The 27,580-nt window shown below is 46.2% G+C and overlaps 1 protein-coding gene and 1 long non-coding RNA gene across 8 annotated transcripts in view; one reads left to right on the forward strand and one right to left on the reverse strand.

The window, feature by feature from the left end:
- Positions 1-18,041, reverse strand: part of KCTD15 (potassium channel tetramerization domain containing 15) — a 98,473-nt gene extending 80,432 nt beyond the window's left edge. The window contains exon 1 of the mRNA XM_068260873.1: positions 17,960-18,041. The gene's annotated coding sequence lies outside the window, so the exon portion shown is untranslated. The remainder of the gene's footprint in view (positions 1-17,959) is intronic.
- Positions 1-27,580, forward strand: part of LOC137538597 (uncharacterized) — an 887,672-nt gene that overhangs the window by 638,591 nt on the left and 221,501 nt on the right. The window lies entirely within an intron of this gene.

The raw sequence follows: 27,580 nt of genomic DNA on the forward strand, positions 1-27,580 counted from the left end.
ATCATGCTACAGGACAGGGATGGGGATATGAAGGAACAGAAGCAGCAAGGTGAGCAGGTGAAGGTAGAGGACAGGCATGGGGATATAAAGTAACAGAAGCAGCAAGGTGAGCAGGTGAAAGTAGAGGACAGGGATGGGGATATGAAGGAACAGGAGCAGCAAGATGAGCAGGTGAAGGTAGAGGACAGGGATGGGGATATAAGTTGCCCAGTATAGCTAGTAAAGTGCCCAGTATGGGTAGGTAGTGCCCCAGTATAGCTAGTATAGTGCCCAGTATAGGTAGGTAGTGCCCAGTATAGCGCCCCAGTATGGGTAGGTAGTTCCGCCGCCCGCCCGCCGCTGCTATTACCTTAGCCGGCGCCGCTTCCTCTATTCCCCTCTCCTGCTTGTAACTAATTCACAGCAGCTCGCCCCGCGGCTGCTGTGATAACGAGGCAGGAAGCAGGAGAGAGCATGGCTTCCTGTAGTGGCGATGTGTATCGCCATTACGATGGGAACCGCTCCCTCTCTCCTGCTTCCTGCCTCGTTATCACAGCAGCCGCGGGGCGAGCTGCTGTGAATTAGTTACGAGCAGGAGAGGGGAATAGAGGAAGCGGCGCCGGCTAAGGTAATAGCAGCGGCGGGCGCATTACATGACTCGCATACAAGCCGACCCCCCAACTTTTGGCCCACTTTTTGGGGGTCAAAAATGCGGCTTGTATGCGAGTATATACGGTACTTACTTATGCTTGTTACCTTAGTGAATAAATGTATTGGTTTGCAGAAGTCACAGCCATCAGCCAATCATTGACGAGGCAAAGCTCTAAGCTGCTTCTTGGTCTGCCAGTATTCTCAGTAGCGTTATACTGGGGCCTGCCTAATCCTAGAAACCAGGCAGTCACTGCTGTACAGATGGTGCCTTACTTTGGAGTTGACCTCTTTTAGTCATTAGAACTAGCGTCTAACAATGCTCTCTTAGGCCTGGTGCACACCAAAAACCGCCAGCAGATCCGCAAAATGCTAGCAGATTTTGAAACGCTTTTTCTTCTTTTTCCGTAGCGTTTCAGCTAGCGTTTTGCGGTTTTGTGAAACGTTTTTGGTGTAGTAGATTTCATGTATTGTTACAGTAAAGCTGTTACTGAACAGCTTCTGGAACAAAAACGCCTACAAAATGCTCTGAACTGCCGTTTTTCAGAGCGGTTTGCGTTTTTCTTATACTTAACATTGAGGCAGAAACGCATCCACAATCCAAAAAATGCCTCACCCCGGGAGTATGCGTTTCTGCAAAACGCCTCCCGCTCTGGTGTGACCCACCCCATTAAGATACATAGACCAAGCGTATCCGCAGCAGAAACGCAGAAAAAGCCGCTCGGTGTGCACCAGCCCATATTCATCCACTTTTATGGTAATTATCCTGGTTTTAGCATCAGAAACTCTTCCTAAAGCTATATGCTGCTGTATATTGGTATGTAGCCCCACCCTCCCAGTGATGTCACAACCTAGGCTGTTACGACATGTGGAATTCTCCTCCCAAAACATTGTGGGAGAGCAGGTATTATTTCTACTGGCTTGGAACACACAGTAAACAAACAGTCCGCAGAGATGCACCTGACCAGACGAAATATGTGGCCACCTGTGATAAATATCAGAATGTAAATAAGGGTGAGAAAAAGGTTTTGCAATGGGCAGATACTGACTAAATATTCTATAAATTAATATTGTATAAATATAAGCATTTTAATTTCACGACAGTTCCTCTTTAAAGGACAACCAAGGTGACATGTGACATGATGAGATAGTCATGTATATGTACAATGCCTAGCACACAAATAACTAGGCTGTGTTCCTTTTTTTTTCTTTCTCTGCCTGGAAGAGTTAAACATCAGGTATGAAAGTGACAGTTTCTGTCTGGGTCGGACTATAGCGTAACCCTCACTAATAAGGAATTTCAGCCATAAAACACTTTTCTGTCAGTAAATGGCTTCTGGGAGCACAAAAGAGATAAATAGGGTCAATAGTTCATAGATTTGAGCTCTGGCATACCTTATTGAATGTGTCATTGAGCAGAGACAATGAAACAGTAAAAATGTAACAACTACATTTAAATATATACTAAAACTGCAGGATATCTAAAAGAAAAAGTAACTTTTAGGAGGAGGAGGATAGATACAATTGTTTACCTCATCAGTTAATTTTCACCTCGGATGTCCTTTAAGTATCCCCACTCAGAGCTGTGTCTAAAATCTCTATTCTTATGTGATGGGGATTTTCCATAAAGCTTGTTTCCACCAATTACTTATCAGCAGTGCATGAACAATTTATAAAGTCTGTTTTTTGCTTCTTTTTTTTTGCCTCAAATTCACTTCCCCAAATTAAGTATAGTTGCAAAAGAAAAAAAGAACTTCTCTCACCTAAAATCCTCCTGGAATGATCTTGGCTATAGTTAGAGAACGTACACACTTTCAACTGTTGTCACTTGATGGGGCTGAGCACTGTACAGATGCCGTGTTCTGTTAGCAGGGCGATGTTGCTATAGGGGGCGGGAGGAGGGGGGTGCACGACTGAGAGGGGTAAGCAATGTGCTCAGAGATTGCTTTTGTCTAAAGATCTGGTGTTCTGAATCTTTAACCTCCCCGTGGCGGTCAATTAAATTCGCCAGGGAGGCAGCGCAACACTATATTTTTAATTTTTTTTAACTCATGTAGCTAGCCTAGCGCTGGCTACATGACAGCCGCTGAGCCGCGGCATCCCCCCACCCCCTCCAATCGCCTCCGGCGATCAGGCCCGTCAGGAAATCCCGTTCTTAATGGGATTTCCATTAGGGATTCCCCCATCGCCATGGCGACGGGCGCGATGACGTCATCGATGTCGTGACGTCAGAGGAAGTCCTGATCCACCCCTCAGCGCTGCCTGGCACTTATTGGCCAGGCAGCGCACGGGTCTCGGGGGGGGCACCCTCTGACGCGGCGGGTAGCGGCGAATCGTCGCGGAGCGGTGCCGATCGCAGGTAACGTGCAGCTAGCAAAGTGCTAGCTGCGTGTATAAAAAAAATTATGCAAATGAGCCCAGCGGGGCCTGAGAAATCCACCTGCGCGGCTTACCCCGTGTCCAGCACAGGGTTACCGATAAGGAGGTTAAATGTATTGGAACATACCTATACCCATGCTTGGTTCTCGGCCAAATCGTCCACTAATGGCGGAGTACAGCGTCTACAAACCTTTAACCATTTAACGACTGCTCCACGCCAATTGGCATGAACGCGGTGGCAGCCCCAGGATCGCCTAATGCCAACCGGGGTGCAGTCCTGGGGGCGTGTTTAGCAGGAGATCGCGCACGGGGATGTGCGCATCTCCGCTTGAATGATGGAGCTCTGCTCCGCCATCAGTCTCCCAGCATTGATCGCCGCTAGGAGACTGTTAGATGGCAAAACCGCCGTCTATTTACTAGGTATCGCTGCGATCTATGGCAGCGCTGTACTGGTAACAGCTGTGTTTCAAAAAATTCCCAAAAAAGTGGTCAGCACCTCCACAATAGCTCTTTTACTGAAAACCTGGCTCTTTATTCAAAAAAACTTAAAAGCCATAAAAATAGATGAACAAAAGCATGGGGCTGGACTCCAGCGACAGCCCGCTGTTTCAGACCTCTCAGCCTTTCCTCAGGCTGGACAGTCCCACACTCAGCGGGCTGTCGCTGGAGTCCAGCCCCATGCTTTTGTTCATCTATTTTTATGGCTTTTAAGTTTTTTTGAATAAAGAGCTATGTTTTAAGTAAAAGAGCTATTGTGGAGGTGCTGACCACTTTTTTTTTGGAATTGCTTGCTGCCGTCCCAGGGGTACTGGAGGTCGGATGGTCATAGCACTCCACCTACATTTTTTGAGAGCCGTGGGTGCTGATCACATTTGAATCTCTACAGTGAGGTAACAGCTGTGTGACACGGCTGTCCCTCTGGGCTGCAGGGAAGCGATCCTCTCTCATAGGCTATGACAGCCGATCGCGCTGATTGGCTGGCAGGGGGAGGGTGGGAGGGAGCAGTGTAAAAAAAAAAATAGTAAAATTTATTACAAAAATAATGAAAGAAACATTTATAAAAAAAAAAAAAAAACATCCTGGGAGCGATCATAGCCCACCAACAGACAACTCTGTTAGTGGGCAGAAAAGGGGTGGGGGGTGGGAAACCACTTGTGTGCTGAGTTGTGCGGCCGTACAGTGAGCCCTTAAAGCTGCAGTGGCCTAATTGGTGAAAAATAGCCTGGTCACTAGTGGGGTTTAACACTGTGGTCCTTAAGTGGTTAATCTGGGAGTGTCCTGAGCTCTCTCCAGTTTGTCACCCTCTCAAATGACTGTTTACAAAAACACTGTTCAAAATAACAATACATAAACAAGGAATAACACTTAGGGGTGAACCTAGATATGCACTGCTATGACACTACTCTTGAGAGAGGCCACAGAAACAAGAATCCGGGTCAGGGAGGAGGAGAGAAAGGACATTCGTGCAGCAAGATGTGCAGCAAAATTTCAGGCTATAATTATTATTATTGATTGATATAGCGCCAGCATCTTCCGTGGCGCTGTACAACAGCATACAGGGTATAACAATACAAAATAAACAATACAGCAGTTAATACAAGACAATGGTGGAGTTCCGCTAATGCAGAGAACAAATCGACTGCATATTTTTACACGGGTGGATGATATGCACACATATTACACATTACACAGCATTGTGAGACAAAAGGGGAAGAGGGCCCTGGCCATGAGATTTCATCCAGGTCACATGCAAAGCAATACTCTGCTGTTTCTGGACGACTGCAAGTGCGCAGAAAAGCATTTGACGGCTTTCTGTAGCGATCAGCGATTTTCACCCCCCGCGTCGGTAGGCGACCCTGGAAGTGAAGCAGGTGGTTTTGGCGCACGGTGCTAAGCACCAAAACTAGACGCCGCCATAGCACTAATGTTACAGTGCGCAGGGTGCGTAAGGGTAATTTGGGGTTCTGACATTCAATGAACCCTGAATTACATCTCCTTTCAAGTTGCTATGACTCAGAGGGGGCGTAGTATTTAGCGTCGCCGAGAATTCCAGCAGTAGCAGGGAGAGCCGTCATTTGGCTCACCTTGCGCCCAACTCACCGGTGGTGCAACAACACATGCACCCTGGAAGCTGCATGTTGCTTCCAAGGTTGACTGAAATTAAGGGAAAAATCAGGATCGGAACGCAGTGTTTGCACAAATGACAGTAAAAGTATGGAAAAGCAACTGCCATTCACTTGAGCATTGCAGCCAGGCGGAAAACGACCTTGCAGTGCAGAGGGGGTAATTGTGGCTATTGCTGTGCCAAGGGGGTAATTGCAGCTGTAGCAGTGCTGAGTGGGTAATTGCAGCTGTAGCAGTGCTCATGGGGTAATTGCAGCTGTAGCAGTGCTGAGGGAGTAATTGCAGCTGTAGCAGTGCTAAGGGGGTAATTGCAGCTGTAGCAGTGCTAAGGGGGTAATTGCAGCTGTAGCAGTGCTGAGTGGGTAATTGCAGCTGTAGCAGTGCTGAGGGGGTAATTGCAGCTGTAGCAGTGCTAAGGGGGTAATTGCAGCTGTAGCAGTGCTGAGGGGTAATTGCAGCTGTAGCAGTGCTGAGTGGGTAATTGCAGCTGTAGCAGTGCTAAGGGGGTAATTTCAGCTGTAACAGTGATGAGGGGGTAATTTCAGCTGTAGCAGTGCTGAGTGGGTAATTGCAGCTGTAGCAGTGCTGAGGGGGTAATTGCAGCTGTAGCAGTGCTGAGGGGGTAATTGCAGCTGTAGCAGTGCTAAGGGGGTAATTGCAGCTGTAGCAGTGCTGAGGGGTAATTGCAGCTGTAGCAGTGCTGAGGGGTAATTGCAGCTGTAGCAGTGCTGAGTGGGTAATTGCAGCTGTAGCAGTGCTAAGGGGGTAATTTCAGCTGTAACAGTGATGAGGGGGTAATTGCAGCTGTAGCAGTGCTGAGTGGGTAATTGCAGCTGTAGCAGTGCTGAGGGGGTAATTGCAGCTGTAGCAGTGCTAAGGGGGTAATTTCAGCTGTAACAGTGATGAGGGGGTAATTGCAGCTGTAGCAGTGCTGAGTGGGTAATTGCAGCTGTAGCAGTGCTGAGGGGGTAATTGCAGCTGTAGCAGTGCTGAGGGGGTAATTGCAGCTGTGGCAGTGCTGAGGGAGTAATTGCAGCTGTAGCAGTGCTGAGGGGGTAATTGCAGCTGTAGCAGTGCTGAGGGGGTAATTGCAGCAGTAGCAATGCTAAGGGGGTAATTGCAGCTGTAGCAGTGCTAAGGGGGTAATTGCAGCTGTAGCAGTGCTAAGGGGGTAATTGCAGCTGTAGCTGTGCTGAGGGGGTAATTGCAGCTGTAGCAGTGCTCATGGGGTAATTGCAGCTGTAGCAGTGCTAAGGGGGTAATTGCAGCTGTAGCAGTGCTAAGGGGGTGATTGCAGCTGTAGCAATGCTAAGGGGGTAATTGCAGCTGTAGCATTGCTAAGGGGGTAATTGCAGCTGTAGCATTGCTAAGGGGGTAATTGCAGCTGTAGCTGTGCTGAGGGGGTAATTGCAGCTGTAGCAGTGCTGAGGTGGTAATTGCAGCTGTAGCAGTGCTGAGGGGGTAATTGCAGCTGTAGCAGTGTTAAGGGGGTAATTGCAGCTGTAGCAGTGCTGAGGGGGTAATTGCAGCTGTAGCAGTGTTAAGGGGGTAATTGCAGCTGTAGCAGTGCTAAGGGGGTAATTGCAGCTGTAGCAGTGCTAAGGGGGTAATTGCAGCTGTAACAGTGCTGAGGAGGTAATTGCAGCTGTAGCAGTGCTCATGGGGTAATTGCAGCTGTAGCAGTGCTAAGGGGGTAATTGCAGCTGTAGCAGTGCTAAGGGGGTAATTGCAGCTGTAGCAGTGCTAAGGGGGTAATTGCAGCTGTAGCAGTGCTAAGGGGGTAATTGCAGCTGTAGCAGTGCTGAGAGGTAATTGCAGCTGTAGCAGTGCTGAGGGGTAATTGCAGCTATCACAGTGCCGAATGGGTAATTGTGGCTGTAACGGTGCCGCAGGGTGATTTCGGCTATCACACTGCCAAGGGGGTAATTGCGGTTATTCTGGTCCCTAAGGGGTAATTGGGACTACTGTGGTGCTGAGGGGGGTAATTTGAGCACCTTATAAATATTGGGATTAGGCTGCTGGGATACATTAAAGTAAGGGAGGTAGTATTCAGAGGCAGCGGCTACAGTTATAACAGGGGGGGGGGGGGGGGGGGTTGGATAGGTTAGGCATCGGTACAGGGAGGGTTAGTGTTAGAATAGGGTAAGGTTTAGTTGTAATTATCTGTGAATATTGGGGTGGGTGGGGTTGAGGGTTAGGCATTGGCAGGGGGTTGTTAGTTAGGGTCAGGAATCCAGGCATTGACAGGGGAGGGTGGTTTGATTAGCCATTGGTGGGGATTGTTATAGTCAGGCATTGGGGGGGGTAGGGGGGGTTTGATTAGGCATCAACGGAGGGTCAGGTATCAGCAGGGGAGGGGGAGTTTGGTAAGGCATTAGTGGGGGTCGGTTAGGGTCGGGCATCAACAGGGAAAGGAGGGTTGGTAAGGCATTGGTGGGGGTCGGTTACAGTAAGGCATCGGCAGGGGAGTAGCAAGTTCAGTTTGGGTTAGGCATCGGCAGAGGGAGAGCTAGTTTGAGAATAAGGTGTTCTACTATCGGAATTACCCAGTGATTCATAGTGAAATATTGGTAATTTACGGATATTCTACTTGTGGCTATACCCGACACCCAAATTACCGCTGCGCCCTTTTTAAATGTACGCACTTCGGCATGTGGCCCTGGAGTCATCTAACTCTACAGGTGGTCATTAACAATGCAATTCTCTAGACTATAGATCATCTGACTCAATCATGATATCAATTAAAAACTATTGCTCGGGCCCACTAACAGAAGGAAAGCTGCTAACCAATCCGATCAGAATGATGCAATCGATCCAAAAAGAGCAAATGAATTCCTTCCATTAGTGGACAAGATGATTCTTTCTGATCAATATTATGAGTTAAACAGCCCTTCCCCTCTTTTATTAAGAAAACAAAACAGCCCTTCCCCTGAGAACACAGCCCTTTCCCCAGAACGAACAGTCCGTCCTCCGTGCACACAGTTCTCCCCCCCCCCCCCCCCCCGAGCTCACAGCCCTTCCCCCGAGCACAAGTCCTTCCCCCGAGCACACAGCCTATTCCCCCGAGCACACAGCCCATCCCCCAAGCACACAATTGCAGCGCACAGTTAAAGTGTGTGGGAGTCGCTGAGTTTCATACCTTGGAGTGGTGGGGACTTTATTTACGACGCCTGAAGTGAAAGACTTATGGAGGCTGACATTTTTATTTCCTGTTAAACAATACCTATTGCCTGGCTGTCCTGCTTATCTTTCTGGCATTAGTAGTGTCCGACTCGCACACCTGAAGACCCTGATCTGCATATGCTTGCTCAGTGTCTATGGCTAAAAGTATCAGAGGCAGAGAGGATCAGCAGGACAGCCCAGCAACTGGTATTGTTTTTAAAGAAATGAATATGTCAGCCTCCATACGTCGCTCACCTCAGGTTCCCCTGCTACTTGTGTATTTACTGTTACAAAATATCATCCCGGCAAAAGTGTTCGGCAAGAACGTACTGCAAACTGCCACATCTCCAGCAGCAGCAGCAGCCTAGAAGTGCAGAAGTGTGATGTATATAATGTGTTACACACAGACTGCAGTCACTGCTGGGGTGTAATGTGAACTCAGTGCAGTCCGTTACACAATCCTTATAGAAGACAGACACAATAAGGACTCAATGAGAGCCCTGAGGACTCTGCATATCACATTTCTGTACACGGGATAATATACACAACGCACTGCTACTGAGTTGAACGGATTCCTACAGTCATAGCTGTGTCTATTTAACACTTAAAAGCAAAAATACAGAGTTTGTTTTTTAATCGATTATTATTTTGCAAAAGTATTGCACAACCTAACTGGGTCGTATTAGATAATAGGGTGGATTTCTGAAAGGGACATGTAGTACAGTTTTTGCTTTTGCAGTAGAATCCACCACCCACTGCGAGATCTTTAAAGCATACCTGTAGTGACACATGGCATGATGAGATAAAGGTGTGTACATCGAGTATCTACACTACTTTGTACACCCCTGCCGTCTTGTTTCCTTGCAAGGGTTAATAAACAAGTGCTTCATCTGTGCAGCCACAGCTCACCTGAAAACTCATTAGAGGTCATAAAACCTGCGTGTGTCAGTGCAAAGACTCCTGATACCAGGAAAGTGTTAACAAACAGTTCAGTGGGCCACCATTACTTTGCATGGGAGCTTAAAGTGATCCTCCGGACTAAAAATCGACTCAGCAGCACTGAACAGGCTTGGTGTTTCTTTAACAGTTTCACAGCATCAGAACTTTGTTTCTCTTATACAAGCCTCATTTTTAGCTGCACAGAAGAAAACTGCCCGGGCTTTTTCCCCCTGATGCTGTGCAAAGCATGATGGGATTTCTGATGTTGTTGTTCTCGTTCTGCTGTTTTTGGTGCAATCTTTTTTTTTTTTACATTTTGAATTTGACATTTGAAGCCTAGCGTGTGCAGCTGGGAGGGGTTATCAGGACACAGGATGATTGGAACTGTGTCTCCTGCTCCCTGTCACCTCCTTTCAACCAAAAAGATGGCTGCCCCCATGACAAAGATGGCAGCCCCCATGAATCACAAACATGTGCCTGTTCTTTTAAAACAGGGCGGGTAAGAGATTATATTACCTATCTATTTTAATTAACATGACTAATGTACCTTGATGACAGTATGTTTGTTTAGGCTGAAGTTCCCCTTTGAGCAGCAGCCATGTCAGGGTGATGTTATGGCTAGCTTGACATTTTGGGTTTTTAACCTTTAAAATTAAAATAAGAATTGGGGTCCCGGGGCAATTTCTGTTTGTGGGATCTTCAAATTAATTATCTCATAAAGTTTATTTTCATTTCAGGTTTGCTTTAATGAATTTTGGACACCCTAAATTTGTTTAAAAAAAACTAAAAACATGGGTGTTGGCATGTGACTATACACAAAAAAATCTACTCTACTTTTTTGTAATACTGTTAGATTTTGATATGACCCATATTGTTTTTTAAAGAAGCCCAGTAAAGTTTTCTGAATCACTTTTCAACCCTTCACGATTTAACCCTGTGTGTACATGTATGATTTTTGTAGCATCTTATGAGAGACGTGAAAAACAGATACGTTATCCAGTTTTGGGGGGGGGGCTGAGGGAGACCCCAATGGAACATATTTAAAGTGTTGCGTCCAAAAATCCCATTTTCCACCCCTGATTACTCAACGATGGTATAAGGTGTATTGCAGTGCCCTCAGCTTGTTACACAGCACTCTGATTTTGCATCATACACAAGAGATTGCCACAGATGAGATTTCTACAGCATTTTGTTAAAGGACCACTGACATGAAAAATCTTAAAATTTTAAATATATGTAAATATATACAGATAAGAAAATGAGCCATAAATCACTTTTCTCCTATGTTGCTCACAAGTGGTAGAAATCTGACAGAACCAACAGGTTTTGGACTAGCCCATCTCCTCATGGGGATTATCAGGGTTTTCTTTATTTTCAAAAGCATTTAGAGTATGGCAGTTGCTCCGTCCAACTGCCAAATCAGTGTACGGTAAGCAGGGAGGCTGGCCAGCATCTTTGTAAAAATCTTTTTCAGGGAGTGTCTTTATAAAGAATAAAGGTCATTTTGAGAATCCCCTATGGAGAGATGGACTAACCCAAAACCTGTCAGTAATGTCAGATTTCTACTACTACCTATTGTAAGTGACAGCAACATAGGAGAAAAGTAATTTATGGTTCATTTTACTCTGGGAGAAATATGCTTCTTATTTGTATGTGTTTACATGTATTTTACATTTTAAGATTTTCGTGATAGTAATCCTATAAACTGTCAGGGGGGACATAAGAAGCTCTGCAATGTATTACTTTACTGAAAGGGGAGGTAGACCCAATGGATCAGCTGTCTGCAGAAGAGAAAGAGAATGCAAAGAACTAAAAAGTTATAAACTGCCAATCAAAAGACTTGGCTACGGCCAATCAGTGCAAGGTGACGGCCGGGCAGAGCCCTGGTGATAGGCCGCACTGCACACAGAGAGAGCAGGGGGCTCTAAAGACAGCACCCCCCCCCCCCCCCCCCTCCCCTCCAATCTCTGCACTGCTAACAGTCTAACAGACCTTTACAGCAGCTCTTGCAAGACAATGTAGTTAGTAAAATGGAATTTGTGAGAGCATGTCTGCATTCTATTTTACTATACATTATTTCATTATTACAGTAGGGGATATATATGTGTGTGTGTGTGTGTATATATATATATATATATAATCACATGAAATTAGAGCAGGGATTCATTCCCCATTTAGTGTTACAGATTCCACTGGCATCTGGTGTAATCTGGAATTGGATGATCACATAAAATCTAGCAATGGGTCGTATAAAATACCATTATTTCAAAGCGGTGAGAACTGTAGGTCTAATTTCAGAATGTAACAGCTATAAGGTATTGTCAGCACTTCTGTGAGTTCTTCTAACGGTAGCATGGTCAGAAGTCTTGTTCCTAACAGTGCTCAGAACTGAAGAAACGACTATTTTACACCCAAGGGTTAGTCTACATTAAGATTTTATTTTTTTTCTCCTATCCCAGATCCCAGAGCTTCTGCAATCCTCACAGACGTCACGTTTCGCCCTCTCAAATTACACAAAATCCTGATCGAAAACAGGCAAAGTCGTCAGTGTATCTCCACCCTTGTAGAATTCTGTGATTTGTCAGTTTAGGTGTGTTTTTAGCTTACCGGTTGGTCAGTAGGGTGGCCTGGTAATTAGATGCTTCTGTGGTCTGAGGAGCGCATATACCACACACATATATTGTAGATGTTGGATGTATTTCATGATTTTTGGATTCTACAGGCATCGGTGGTTGCTTCTGCATCCTGAGACTAACAGACGGGACTCAGTGATGTAGAGACAGTAATTATACTGGTGTATAAAAATAGGGGATGATGCCTTTTGCAGGATGTTGCGAAAGCACTTTAGAGGTCATCTAAGTGGTAGGAATCTGTTTGTATTGAAAGCAGACTCTAATTTAAGCCTAATGGACTTGGTGTATTATTGATAAATGGTTATCTGTACCCGGCCTCATGATCACTCTGTGGGACAACAAGGTAAATCTTGTCTTCTGCTAACCTTCAACTGCCTGCAATTACCATATGTACGCAGCACTGCTATAACCTACACATCTCTCGGCAATACAATCTCGTTCTCAAAAGTAAAATTACTAAACTGCAGTCAACACAATGGGTAAAATAGCCATCATTCCCTATTCCTATTCAGAAAGCTACAGAAAGAGGCAGTTCTGTGCGTGCAAATACTAGTACCATTTATCAGATTACAGGACAGTCTATGCTACAGAAATGGACGCTAAAAGGTTTGAATAAAGTTTCTACAAAGTATGACAAGATGGCAGCATTCAGGACAAAGAGATTTGCGGCTATACATAAAGGTTTTTGTTTTTATAAATAGTTTTCCATGCAGCAGAGACGCATTTTACAGAAGTTTACGCTGAATTCTTATCAAGATATTTCAATATATAGAAAGTTTAGGCACAGCAACTGTACAAAAAGTTGACAGGAGGCTGAAGTCTGTGGCCATTATTATCTATAGGGTGAGTGTGGCAGTGACAATTCATCAAAGTGCACACCATACTCTATTCTACTATGTATATACGTTCATCCTGTGTGTGACCATGTTTCACACGCTATGTTTTGTCAGACTTGCATTGTTAGGGAGTTTGATAAATGTAAGCATGTTCATGCACTTATAGCATGACAAATGAGGGTAGGTACTATTTGTGATATGATACTCTTAGTTTCTGGAAGGATTAGCTTTCGGTATGCTTCCCTTTATCTGGTCTTTAGCAAAGAGGCTCAACCTCCAAACTTTTACAAATCTAATGACCTATTCTAAATACAAGGATGTAAAATGGGGGAGGGAAAAAAGAATCGCACAAGCTAAGTGAGGAATTTTAAGGGGGAGGAACAGGTGAGGCAGTGAAAGTGGGTAATAAAAATGGTGGATAGTAATTTAGGAGGCTGAGGTCCATCAGGATTAAGTTCTGCTTGCATTGCACCAACCAAGATTACCCCATTCTCACTCCAAAGGTTCTGTCCAAGACCAGAAAACCTGTGACCCGAGGCAAACAGGATCCAATATTGACCCCAGCTTCTTAAATCACTAGGCAATATTTTTATATTTTGATGACCACTGTCACTGCTCCTCACCTATTTATCTGTAATTCTTGCCCCCCCCCCCCCCCTCCCACCACGTCTATCCTTGCCTTTAGAATATGTCCATACATTACGAGAAAGTTTTGAAGTTGAGTCGCTGTGCTCAGAATCTGAGAAAAAGAATTATCACCCAAAAAACTAACCCTTCAAGAAACTCCTGCTGGTGTATATAAAGAGTACAACACACAGGACTTTATTTTTCCATTGACTTGGGAAAAATGCTGCCCTCGAGATATTTCTGAGCGGAAACCACAAGGATGTGAATGCGCAGCAGACAAGTTCCACCAAGGCTGTGAAGGTGACCCCCACCTTAATCTTGAACCTGCGGTGGACAGTGAGGCATTGTACGAGATTCCTCGTTAGTCCACCTTTGCTTCTAAGTTTAGGTCTTCACATTTAGCTGAAATTATTTGTATTCCTTACACTACTGTATTTCCGTACGCAGGCATTAATTATTTTGTATCTGAAGCCAATCTTCTTAACACCGCAGGTGGTATCCACAGCTACGGTTCCTACTTGATGGTATGGGAATATTCTGACTCAGAGAACCAGCAGCCCTGGAGAGATGGAATTTTTTCCTTCCTTTTTCTGGGCCAAAGTGACCACGGTTGCCCAGAGGGGCTTTCGTATCGCTAGCCTAAGGTCTAATGACAGTCTGAAGCTACAGGCTGCCACTTTCTTTCAGGCTATAAACCTAAGTGAATAATTCTGGAATTAAGGAAAATGATGCTACGAAGGAACCAAGGAGTACCTAAACTGAGGTCCACTCCTAACTATGAAAAGGGCCTTCACTTTCGCATTAGTTGTAAATGTGTAGCTATATCCATTACCTGTCTCCTGTCCAGCCTCAAGAGTCGTCTGCCTCCGTAGTCCCGGTCCTATGGTGCCACTCGCCCAGCATATCCGGGGTTAAACATAATTACACTAGATACTCTTTGTAGAAAGAAAGAAAAAGCACTGTTTTTAATTGCCTATAAAAGGGAGACTAGCCTGATACTCCAGCGGGTATTGGGTGATGACTTCTCTTGCTGAAGGCAAAACCAATACCGCCGGGTCCTCAAATTATCTTTTTTCCCCCCATTGTCAACCCCCCCCCCCTCCCTCCCCTCCAGAACAGAACATCAAGTTCTCTGAAAAGGGAGATTATCTTCCCCTGGCTTCTGACTGCACAAATGCTGCTTGTAAAAGCTATTTGCCCATGTAAAGTGAAGTAATCAAGATGCCATGCTCATTTACACACAAAATGATTCTGTGTCCCATTGTGCTCACAGTTGTTCGGCTCTCTAGGGGTGATTAAACTAGCTTGGCTGCCACCGCCTGAGTCGATTTCAAGAAAATCGTTTCTCCGTGAAGTTGCCTCTTTTGCTAAGCTGTTATTTTAACCATAAAAGGTAAAGAGAAAGGCAATTTTCTGAGCGCTCTATTCAAGCTGGGCTGCCTGGGGCAATTGGCCCGCAGCAGAGAATGCTGAAAGCAGAGACTTAGTTATTCCAGGGTGTTGCCTGCATTGCACAAAAGCTTACAGGAATACTCCTTGTTTCACACACTCAGGGATAAGGCCTTCTCATCCCACTTGGGAACACAACAAAAAGGTGGATGAAGTTTTGGGTGGATGAAGTTTTGCCACCTCTGCACACGGCTCCCGGTAACTAAGCTGCAGGCTGATGTTGGGACCGCAGGGGCTCTGGAAACCCCAGAACGGCCGACTGAGACTGGTTAGGTGAAAGGTTATACAAAAAAACAAGAAAGGAACTCCCTCTCAATTCTCCCACTAACAGCAGAGGGGGCCGGTGGGGGGAGTTGGGGGATGATTAGGCAGGTATGCAAGCAAGAATAATTTGAGATGAAGTCAAGTTCACAGCTACATTATGCAAATGTCACGCCTGCAAAAAGATATTATAGTCCAAAAACGCAGAGCGGGATGGCGTAACCCTTGCACTGCCAACGCTGAAACAGATGCAGACACGGTTGTTTTTAGTGGCCTTGGGTTAAGAGGAAATGAAGGAACGTGAAAGTCCTTATCTGACTGTGGGCTGCACTAAGAAAATTGCTGCACCACAGATAAGTAGACTGGGTCACGGCAGTGCTTCAGTGTAGAGAAGGCTGTGTCTTCCTCAGAGTAGGTGTCCCGGGTCAGAATAGGCAGCCCAGGTTAGGGCTGGCAGCCAAAGTCATTGTAGGCCAGGGTCAGTGTAGATGGCCTGAGTCAGTGTAGGTAGCCCGGAGCAGTGTAGGTGGCCCGAGTTAGTTTAAGCGGCCTGGGTCAGTGTAGGCGGCCTGGGTCAGTGTAAGCAGCCACGGTCAGTGTAGGCAGGCTGTGTTGGTGGCAGTGGCCTGGGTCAGTGTAGGCGGTCTGGGTCATTGTAAGAAGCCAAGGTCAGAGTAGGCAGCCTGTGTCGTTGGAGATGAGCTTGGTCAGGTGTTGGCAGCCCTGGTTAGTGTAAGCAGCCTGGGTCAGTGTAGGCGGCCCGGGTCAGTGTATGCAGCCAGGGTCAGAGTAGGCAGCCTGTGTCGGTGGAGGTGAGTCGGGTCAGGTGTTGGCAGCCTGGGTTAGTGTAAGCAGCTAGGGTCAGTGTAGGCGGCCCGGGTCAGTGTATGCAGCCAGGGTCAGTGTAGGCAGGCTGTGTCGGTGGAGGTGGCCTGGGTCTGGTGTTGGCAGCCCAGGTTAGTGTAAGCAGCTAGGGTCAGTGTAGGCAGGCTGTGTCGGTGGAGGTGGCCTGGGTCAGGTGTTGGCAGCCCAGGTTAGTGTAAGCAGCCTGGGTCAGTGTAGGCAGGCTGTGTCGGTGGAGGTGGCCTGGGTCAGGTGTTGGCAGCCCAGGTTAGTGTAAGCAGCCTGGGTCAGTGTAGGCAGGCTGTGTCGGTGGAGGTGGCCTGGGTCAGGTGTTGGCAGCCCAGATTAGTGTAAGCAGCCTGGGTCAGTGTAGGCAGGCTGTGTCGGTGGAGGTGGCCTGGGTCCGGTGTTGGCAGCCCAGGTTAGTGTAAGCAGCCTGGGTCAATGCTATCTTTCACTATATGACTGCCATACAGTGAGGGATAGCACTAACCCAGGCAGATAATGGCAACCTCAATTCAACACAGACCGGCATGTCAAGTCATTGCATTCTTGCACATAACCACAGACACAGAGGTAGATTTCTTGCAGGCTTGAGCCTCATTCCAGCACAGTCACCCGAGAGCTTTGTGTTGGACTCGGCCACACGTGGGATTTTTAGCCGCTCACTTTCAGAAAATTAACCTTTTGTTCACTAATGCCTTATTTGCAATGCTATGCATGGAAAACAAAGCCTGCCAGCGATAGGCTTACTGTCTAAGAATTAAATAACTGAAAATGTGTGATGATGATCCTCAGACTCTTTCTCATAAAGTCACATGCGCTGGATCTATTAAACTGCATGTAGTTCACTACATGGTGTATGTATCTACATGCATCATCTGAGTCCATCCAGGCAGGTCCTCTCTGAAGAGGGGGGAGCAGTGTCTCCTCTTGACAAATCTCATGGGGGGGGGGGGGGGGGGGAGACAGTGATCCTGGCAGATACTCTGTAGTTTCCAGTAAAGTTTTTTCAACAAGTAACTCCAGTAAACAATAACCAACAAGAGACCCGACAATCACTATCCGACACTTCCATACCTGCAGCAATCGCAAGAGCCCGTTCCAAGGTGCCAGACACAGCTCAAGGCCCTCTTCAGAAAACAATGACTGTGATGATGATCTGATGTATTTCAGCCGAGGCACTCACTGTTTCTAGGTATGCCCAGTATAATACAGCTCACCGAGAAACATCCGAGGGTCTCAGAGCGGACCCCCTTCTGCAAGAAGACATAACTACAAGGCAGAACAATGCTATCGCAGAGCCTGGCTGCTGTACCCCACAAGTCATGGTGGTCCCCTTTATTAATCGATGTCCCTCTTTATGAAAGCTGGTGTTAAGCAAGAACCTCCCCATTGGTGGTCACATAACCCTAGGTACCCCCCACACACACATTACCCCAGGTACCCTATGATATGCTTTACTGTCACATTACCCCAGGTACCCCCCAACACACATACTGTTACCCAGCAATACTCTCTCTATGCCTGTACAAATCCTTTCTAATTAAACATTCCTTAAAAATGTTTAAGTAAAACCAAAAATTCTTCCTGACTTGTGTTTACATCATTTAGTATTTGTATACCTGAAAACTTGTTATGAATTGTCTGACAGGCAGGAGCAAATCCCAGAACCACTCAGAAGTGCCCCTTGGGGTACATAAGAACCTATGCCCCCCAAACATGCCTCCTTGGCTCTGGGAATATGCCCTAGGTGTACCCCTGGGGTGCTTCTGATGAGTTCAGGGGGACATGTACTCAATAAGAAGAGTCAAAGGCTTACAGGAAGTTCTAAGCAGAACATCATAAAAAACAAGTATAAATGGAGTGCTTGGAGAGAATTGTATACTCTTCTACTAAACCTATAGTTACCACCATTAATGATCATTCTAAACCTATAGTTACCCTACAGCTGCCCATACACGGGGGCATCACAAGGAGGTTACAGATGACAATACTGTGGGGAAGCTCAGCACTGCTTGACTTCTAAGTCACTTTGCAGAATGAAGCCCCATCCGGCAGATCTCCCGTGCCTCTTACCTTAATCCTGGCCAGGTTCTTCCTCCAGCACCCCCTCTTCAGCCTGGAGCCCCCCAAGTCCCAGGCAGTGGAGCCGAAGACAGAAGCTGTGCTGGAGACAGAGGAGAAGCGCTGCACCGTCCTCACTCCCAGCTCTGGGCTTCCCGACGCCTCCAGCACAAAGAGATCAGCAGCAGCAGCAGCTCCTTCCAGTGACTGTGCCCCCCCTGGTCCGACGCGTGCCCCCCCTGTCCGACGCGCGCCCCGTGCCAGCTGTGTGCCTATGGTCGGGCTACCGTCACGTCTCCAGCAGCAGCAGCAGCAGCAGGCGAGGCAGCCAGGCAGGCAGAGGAGGGACACGAGAGGGAAGAAGAAAAAAAGCTGATTTTAATCATTGTCATTTCGTCTGATGTAATATTTCCCGGGGCACTTTCAGCTAGGCATAAATTTTCAGCTCCCAAATAAGTAACACAGGGCACGTTTCTCACATCCTCCGACTCGCTGCGTTACCACCGCTGTGCCACACACTCACTGACACTCACTGGCACCGGGGAGGCAAAGGTGGAGCAGCCACTGGATTTATTATCTTGGGGGTACGGCGCGTGCACCCTGATCATCCAAAATGTCATCCAGCACCCCCCAAACAGCAGCCAGCTGAGCCAGCCAGTGTACCCCTCTCTTCTCACACCTCCTTTTCTTTTGTTACTTTACAAAAAATTCCACAGTGTACCCCCAAGAAGAAGCTAGCATTGGCTTTGAAGTTGAACCCTAATATATCAGGTCTTTAGCTAATAGCTCAGGGCTTCTCAGTTAAGGCTGGACACCCAAAATTCCCCCCCATAAAAAAACTAATCGCAGTTTAACCCTTGGTACTCTAAAGTATTATAGCTCGTGCCAGCCCTTTGCACCCCACAAATCTAAAGCAAAATCACCTTTACATACCCTTCAGTACCACTTTTGGGGGATTTGTACCCCCCCCCCCCACACACACACACACACACACGTTTCCATCTAACTTTATGACTTTTTTCCTGAATTGCTTTTTGGAGGTGACCCCCTTTAACTTCTTTTATTAACTTTTCATCACTTTTCAGTTGGCAACTTCTGATTATTTTTGTCCTCGGATATTGGGGAGTCCGATGCCCCCCCCCCCCCCCCTTTTCTCTATTCACCCCCAATTAGCTAAACAAATGTTTAACTTCACTCTGGGCAGATTAACCCTTTATCCCCCGCAACACATCTGCCATTCCTGATCCTTGATAGCCCCCGAGGAGCCCCCCAGCTCTGCTGCTACTGATTAGTCTCATTCACCTCTTTTCCAGTTTTAGCCAAAACTTCTCCCTGAATTGACGTTGTTGCTGAGCCCAGTTTTTCCGCTAATTCCCCCCTTATTTTTTTACCTTCTCATCTTCTTTCATTTGTCACTTCCTGACCCCAAAATGAGTCATTTGTGTCCTGAGCGAGCTGAGATATTCGTGAGCCCACCTGATTGTCCTCCTCGCCTCCCCCTCCCTCATTATCCCCCCTTCCTGCCCTCCCTCCCCCCATCCCCTCTGTCTGCCATCACGTTGCCCTCCGGCCATTCATACAAATGACGTCTATGGAAGAGCTTTGTGCTTCAGCAGAACGCACCCTCTGCGCTAGCCGCCGGCCAAACGCGCCATTTCAATTACCCAGCACGGCTAGCTGGAGATGTGGCTGCTCGCAGGGAGATCTCCAGTGCAGATAGATAGACAGCCCCATACCTCCCCCCACCCCCACCCTCTCTTCCCTGCACCCCCTCATTCATCCATCCCTGCATACTACTTTCATCCATCCACACATCCATCTATCCCCATCAGCCTCCCTTCATCCATTTATCCATCCCCTGCAGCCTCCCCTCATCCATCCATCCCTCCCCTGCAGCCTCCCCTCATCCATCCCTCCCCTGCAGCCTCCCCTCATCCATCCCTCCCCTGCAGCCTCCCCTCATCCATCCCTCCCCTGCAGCCTCCCCTCATCCATCCCTCCCCTGCAGCCTCCCCTCATCCATCCATCCCCTGCAGCCTCCCCTCATCCATCCATCTCCTGCAGCCTCCCCTCATCCATCCATCCATCTCCTGCAGCCTCATCCATCAATCCCCTGCACACTCCTTTCCTTCCATCCATCCATCCCCTGAAGCCTCATCCATCCATCCCCTGCAGCCTCCCCTCATCTATCCATCCCCTGCAGCCTCCCCTCATCTATCCATCCCCTGCAGCCTCCCCTCATCCATCCATCCCCTGCAGCCTCCCCTCATCCATCCATCCCCTACAGCCTCCCCTCATCCATCCATCCCCTACAGCCTCCCCTCATCCATCCCCTGCAGCCTCCCCTCATCCATCCATCCATCTCCTGCAGCCTCCCCTCATCCATCCATCCATCCATCTCCTGCAGCCTCATCCATCCATCCCCTGCACACTTCTTTCCTTCCATCCATCCATCCCCTGAAGCCTCATCCATCCATCCCCTGCAGCCTTCCTTCCTCCCACCCATCCTCCATCCATCCATCCCCTGCAGCCTCCCCCCATTCATCCATTCCCTGCAGCCTCATCCGTCCCCTGCAGCCCCTCCTCCATACATCTGCAACCCGCAGCCTCCCCTATCCATCCCCTGCAGCCTCCTATCCATCCACCCATGCCCTCAGCCTCTCCATCCATTAACCTGTCCTCTCAGCCTCCCCATCTATCTATCTATCTATCCCCTACAGCCTCCCCCATCCATCCCCTGCAGCCTCCTAGCCATCCACCCGTCCCCCCAGCCTCCCCCATCTATCCATCCCCTGCAGCTCCCCAGCCTCCCCCCATCCATTTATCCCCTGCAGCCCCCCATCCATTTATCCCCTGCAGCCCCCCATCCATCCCCTGCATCTATCACTGCATTCCCTCTCTTACCCAGGATCTTGTTCTATTAAATTAAAGGAATTCTGTAGGGAAGTCAGGGGAAAATGAGTTGAACTTACCCGGGGCTTCTAACGGTCCCCCGCACACATCCTGTGCCCACGCAGCCACTCACCAATGCTCCGGCCCCGCCTCCGGTTCACTTCTGGAATTTCAGACTTTAAAGTCTGAAAACCACTGCGCCTGCGTTGCTGTATCCTCGCTCCCGCTGATGGCACCAGGAGCGTACTGCGCAGGCCCAGTATGGTCTGTGCCTGCGCCGTGCTCTCCTGGTGACATCAGAGGAAGCGAGGACACGGCAGCGCAGGCGCAGTGGTGTTCAGACTTTAAAGTCTGAAATTCTAGAAGTGAACCGGAAGCGGGGCCGGAGCATCGGTGAGTGGCTGCGTGGGCACAGGATGTCTGCGGGGAACCATTAGAAGCCCCGGGTAACTTCAACTCATTTTCCCCTGACCCCCCTACAGTGTCCCTTTAAAACTTTTTTCTTTGGTGTCAGGTTTGACTTCTGTAGGTGGCGGGAAACTTTATACAAGCTAGGATAATCAGTGCAGAGACCAGTCTAACCCTTAAGGTGGCCAAATATCTTTTTTGGGCCCGATTGACCATCTGATTCGATAATTTTATCAAATCAGATGAAAAAAGGTACAGCAACAAGCATGCCCGGATGTTGATCCGACCGAGATGAGCAAGCTGAAAAAAACTCGGTCTGACGTGGTCAGCTGGGTGCACAGCGGTAACAGTGTGTGATATCACAGCAACTGGCAGTGGCAAGCGTGAGGGACCCCCGACCGCTGTCTCCCCTCAGTGTCCGCGCATTGTAAATCTCACTTGTCTAGCTGCCGCAACTCCCGGTCTCCCCCTAGTGCCGCCAGCCTCGTGTGTGACATCACACACACCACGTGGTATACGCTCAGTCAGTGACGGCGGCACTCAAAGGAGACAGCCTGGTGGAGACTAGGAATCACTACAGCCGGACAGGTGAGATTTGCAATGCATGGGCACCTGGGGGGGCATTAAGCTCCATTTCAAACTGTCCGCTGCACTGCGTCGCAACAGACCATATCATCGCAACGCAATTATATTTCTATAGGGCTTTCACATAGAAGGCAGTGTCTGTTCCAACGCAGTAACGCACAGCAATTCACGGCATTTTAAAGCTTGCTACGCATCAAATTTTGACTGGCCAATTTTACTACCTCCATGTAGTGTGAAAGTTTACCTAAACAATCTGGTCATAGTATTCAAAATCTATTGACCCTCATACTATATGGAGGTTTTAAAATTGGTTAGTGATTGACAAATCAAAATTGGAGGTGTGTAAGCATCTTAAAGCCTTGTACACACCTTGTATTTTGATTGGCCAATTACCAATTTTCCCACCTCCTGGTAGTATGAGCCGGTACAAAAATCATCCGATTCTGACTCAGTTTATGAAACCTCCGACTCCAGGCACCTAAAATTGTTCTGACTCCTTGACTGACTCGACAGTCCTTGCAGAACTATGGAGTGTGTACAAAAATCATCCGACTCGGACTCCTCCTCAGTTTATGAAACCTACAAATTGCTCGTAATCCACAGACCTGAGTATAATGCTGGGAATACAAGATGAGATTTTTTTGACAGATAGATGGTTTGATAATTTCCAACAGGTCTGATCTGATTTTCGATCGTTTTTCTGATTGATTTCTCATAAAGTGAATGGATCGGAAAATCGATTGGACAGTAAATCTGCTGAAGAATCTCATTGTGTATTCCCAGCACTGGGGTCAACCGATATTGAATACTATGAGCAGATTGTATAGGTAAGCTCTCATCCTACATAGAGGTGGTCATATTGGTAAATTTTTGGCCAATCATAGTTGAAGGTGTGTATCGAGCTTAAAGAGGAACTGTCGCAAAAATCTTAAAATTTAAAACATATACAAATGAGTACATTTCTCCCAGAGTAAAATGAGCCATAAATTACCATTCTCCTATGTATCTGTCACTTACAATAAGAAGTAGCAATCTGTCATTACCGACAGATTTTGGACTAGCCCATCTTCTCACAGGGAGGTTCTCATGGATTTCTTTAGTTTTAAAAGCACTTAGTGAATGGCAGTTGCTCTGTCCAACTGTCAAAATAGCGTGCGGCGAGCAAGGAGGCTGGCCAGCATCTTTGTATAAAGATTTTTCAGGAAATGTCTTTATAAAGAATAAAAGCCATGCTGAGAATCACCTATGGAGAGATGGACTAGCCCAAAACCTGTCGGTAATGTCAGATTTCTACTACCTACCGTAAGTGACAGCAACATAGGAGAAAAGTAATTTATGGCTCATTTTACTCTGAAAGAAACGTACTTATTATTTGTATGTGTTTTAAATTTTAAGATTTTCGCAACAGTTCCCCTTTAAAGAGGAACTCCAGTGAAAATAAAGTAATAAAAAAGTGCTTCATTTTTACAATAGTTATGTATAAATGATTTAGTCAGTGTTTGCCCATTGTAAAATATTTTAAATCCCTGATTTATATACTGACATTTATCACATGGTGACAATTTTACTGCTGGCAAGTGATGTAGCTGCTGCTTGCTGTTTTGGCAGTTGGAAACAGCTGTAAACAGCTATTTCCCACAATGCAACAAGGTTCACAGACAGGAAACTGCCAAGAGTACGTACTCAGAATTTCTTTGTGGGAGGGGTTTCACCACAATATCAGCCATACAGCGCCCCCTGATGGTCTGTTTGTGAAAAGGAATAGATTTCTCATGTAGAAGGGGGTATCAGCTACTGATTGGGATAAAGCTTAATTCTTGGTCAGAGTTTCTCTTTAAGTGTTAACTCACAGGGTGAGGTTACAGCTACTGCAGAACATCTTGATCAGGAGAATACCAATCAACTGTGCTGATAGGCTGTTATTTACAGGGAAATAGTGACAGATCAGATTTTTTTTGTTGTTGACAGAATTGACACTTGCTGCTGCTGCAGAACCTGCAGGAACTGGCATTGCTGCACTGCTAATGAAAGGAGAGTGGTTGCCTGTAGCAACCAAAGTCCTGCTGAATTATATGGGGGTTAAAGCTTGCAATTACTGGGCTGCGATTGGGAGACTAGTGGTCGCCAGTAGAAAACTCCAGGACATATTTTTAGAAGAAATGTTGTCACTGCTGCAGAACCTCTTGGAGCTCAGTCACTTTGCATAGTTGGTTTGTGTTTCAAAGAAAGTGTAATGCCCGTAGCATCTGTCCAGTTCTGCTGCGGTAGAAATACCTGCGATGGCTGCCGATCCGCATAGCTTTCAGTCGGTTGAACTTATACTGCCATAATCAACAGCAAATAGTGGTAACCAATAGCAACTGCGCCAATTCCATCTCAGTAATTTTTTTTTTTTTACAGAAAATGGATGCACTTACTGCAGAGAAGAGTGGCAGCGCTACATTAAAGGACTTACGAGGTGACATGTGACATGATGAGATAGACATGTGTATGTACAGTGCCGAGCACACAAATAACTAGGCTGTGTTCCTTTTTTTCTTTCTCTGCCTGAAAAAGTTAAACATCAAGTATGCAAGTGACAATTTCTGTCTGGGTCGGGACCGGGTCGGACTGGGTCAGACTATAGCATAACCCTCACTGATAAGTAATTACAGCCATAAAACACTTTCCTGTCAGTAAATGGCTTTTAAGAGCAGAAAAGAGATAAAAAGGGTCAATAATTCATACATTTGAGCTCTGGCATACTGCAATGTATGTGTCATTGAGCAGAGACAATGAAACAGTAAAAACTTAACAACTAGATTTAAATATAAAATAAAACTGTGGGATATCTAAAAAAGTCATTTTTAGGAGAAGTAGGATAGATATAATTGTTTTTCTCAGAAGTTTATTTTCACCTCGTAAGTTCTTTAATGCATAGTACTAAAAACTGTCACAGGACTTCTCCTGCATCAAAGCTTGCCATTGCAGTCTCTGTTGCCCATAGCAACCTTAGCATCCCCAGTGTACACTGATGCCTTGTTCACATTGCGTTTCGATCGCATTGGGCGTTTTTTTATGTTTTTTTTTCTCGATTCCAGGCGATTTCTGTGCATTGGGCGTTTTTGGTAAGCGTTTTTTTTTACGTTTTTGCGGTTTCTAAGTGGCCTAGGACTTATCTTTAAAGGGAAAAGGACCTAAAAGTCCCAGAAACACTTCACATTTAAATTGACAGGGAAAATAACTCCCATGAATTCTCTGGCAAAAGCACTTTTTTTAGCGCTTTGCGCTTTTCCTATACCTCCCATTATCGCAAAATCGCCCGGAAAATGGTCCGTGCAGCGCTTTTAACATCGGAAAGCGAACGGAATGCCCCAATCTGAACTAGCGCATAGGAAAGAATGGGGTAAGCGCTTTCAGGACGATGTAGAAAAATCGCCAGCATTAAAAAAAAAAGAAAAAGCGCCTCTAGTAGTGTGAATGAGCCCTGAAAGATACCCAGTATACATGGCCAGCTTGTGCTGCGTTCATTGGGTGATCAGCAACAGCCCAAGAACAGCGAGTAAACCACTATTTTTCTGCTGCTGATAAGCAAAATGAAAATGTATGCTTGAGGATCAGTTGCATTCGAGACATTTACATCTCTGTTCCTCCCTGGACATCTGGAGGGATGTGGCTTTGACACTTAATAAACAGTTTCCACTTTTCAGAGCTTGTAGCAAAAGCAGCAGCAAACGATTAAGCAGCACAAGGCTCATCCCTTGCAGAAGATCGCTGGCGCCAACTAGTGCCCAGAAGCTGCCAGTGCAAGATCATCGCTTCACCCCCTTCCAGAGAGGTCAAACGCTTTTGTTTAGAGGTAGACAGGAGAAAAGGTCCCAGTTGTAACTCCTATTTTGCCTGGTCTAGGTGCTGGGATGAGTATAATTAATTTGATATTCCGTTCGCCTTTTGTTCCGCCGTATCACAAAGCTACAAAAGAACTTCTTACAATCTTTTTATCCCTTGGCGGCACAAACAACTTTTTCCTTTTCTTCCCGGGGCGTCATTTTTTTCTCCTCTCTTTTTGTTTTCGTGCTATGAACTCTAGCCGAAAAGGGAAATTTTCTCATTATAGTTACATCCCCGCAGTTAGTTCAATTACTTGATATATGCAGAAGATGTTGTAAATTTAAAGATTTAAATAGCTTACAAAGATGCCAGGGGCTCCATCAGTTAATTTCCTTAATTTATGGATTTTTAACGCGGCTTTTGAAATGAAAAGGAGAATGAGAAGTAGGTCACCGTGATGATTAGCATCGCGCACGGTGCGAGTTATTTGCGGGCGCTCTGCGGCGGGACAGGTAGGTCAGGTGCGCCGAGCGCAAGTGACTTTGAAAAACGTTTTTTATTTTTACTTTTTAAATGATAGTTTATCGGTTTCGGGATTATGTATACAATATCAGTTGCTGGCATATTGTGCCCGAAGGGATACCTGAGTAGTTTCCAAGGTAGGCGAACACTACGCAGTGTTAATCGATTAGACATTTGATTCGATAAACCAATCAAATCAAACAAAAATCCATCAGAAACTAGGATGTCAGTAGAAACATAAGTGAGAAAGGCCACTGTTTTTATCGATCGGCGGCGGTGGAGGATCAATGGCTGACCGCTTTGTAACGCGTTGAGCAGCGCCATTTCAATCGACTTTCTTAAAAAATGATTAATAAGATTAAAACCGATTGGTGGGAGGCTGAACAATTATTGGTACTTCACTATGGATTTCTGAGCAGGGAGATGTTGATCGGTTGTCTGATCGGATATCTGTCACTTAGTGTACGGTGAGCTTTAATAGCCTACAAGGGAACACCGGAAATCATCACAGGTCCACTAGCTCACCCAGATCCTGGTTATCTTAGTATAAATATTGGCCATTATCCTGTAACCGGGACCTTAAATTGGACCTGAACTCATGCACAGGACAGAAGGAAAACATAGAGAAATGCACCCTGTATGTATTTAGAGAGTTTAGCCTGTCTACTCCCCCCTCATCTGTGACTAATCACAACTGTAATTTGATCTTGCAGCTGTGTCAGCTGGCTGCCAGGGCAGAGAGCTAATAACACCGGTTGTTAAAGAGACACAGAAGCAGGAAAACAAAATTATGATATAATGATTTGTATGTGTAGTACAGCTAAGAAATACAACATTAGGAGCAGAGACATAAGTCTAATACTGTTTCCAGTACAAGAAGAGTTAAGAAACTCCAGTTGTTATCTATGCAAAAGAGCCATTGAGCTCCACGACTTCCAAAGTCGCAGAGAGCTCTGTCTTCTGAAGCTTGTTATCTCAACTGTCAGCCTCTGTATTTTATTTTTCTCTACAGAGAAAGGTTCAAAAGTTAAGTAGGCTGCTCTGTAAAATCCTTTAGAATGCTGAGTAGTGTGTAAACTGCAAATATCAGCAAATGATGCAATGTTATTGGAAAAAAAACTATATAACTGAAAACAAAAATATGAGAAAATTTTCTTTGTGACTAATGCTCTGTTAATTAACCATACTACACAACAATTCATTATTTCATTATTTTTTTTTCTGCTTCAGTTTCTCTTTAACAATATGTCTGCTTCTATAAAAACAGGAAGTAGAAAAACTGCAGATTTATTGCAGAATATGTCTCAGCTGTGACAAAGAAGTGTTTTTCTTTAAAGGTTATTGTGCTGTTGCGTATCTTTTAGAGCAAAGAGGAAGTTCTGAGTTCAGGTCTGGTTTAAGGGCAACTTCAAATGG

The sequence above is a fragment of the Hyperolius riggenbachi genome, chromosome 11 (assembly GCF_040937935.1).
Source record: "Hyperolius riggenbachi isolate aHypRig1 chromosome 11, aHypRig1.pri, whole genome shotgun sequence".
In the NCBI taxonomy this organism is placed as follows: Eukaryota; Metazoa; Chordata; class Amphibia; order Anura; family Hyperoliidae; genus Hyperolius; species Hyperolius riggenbachi.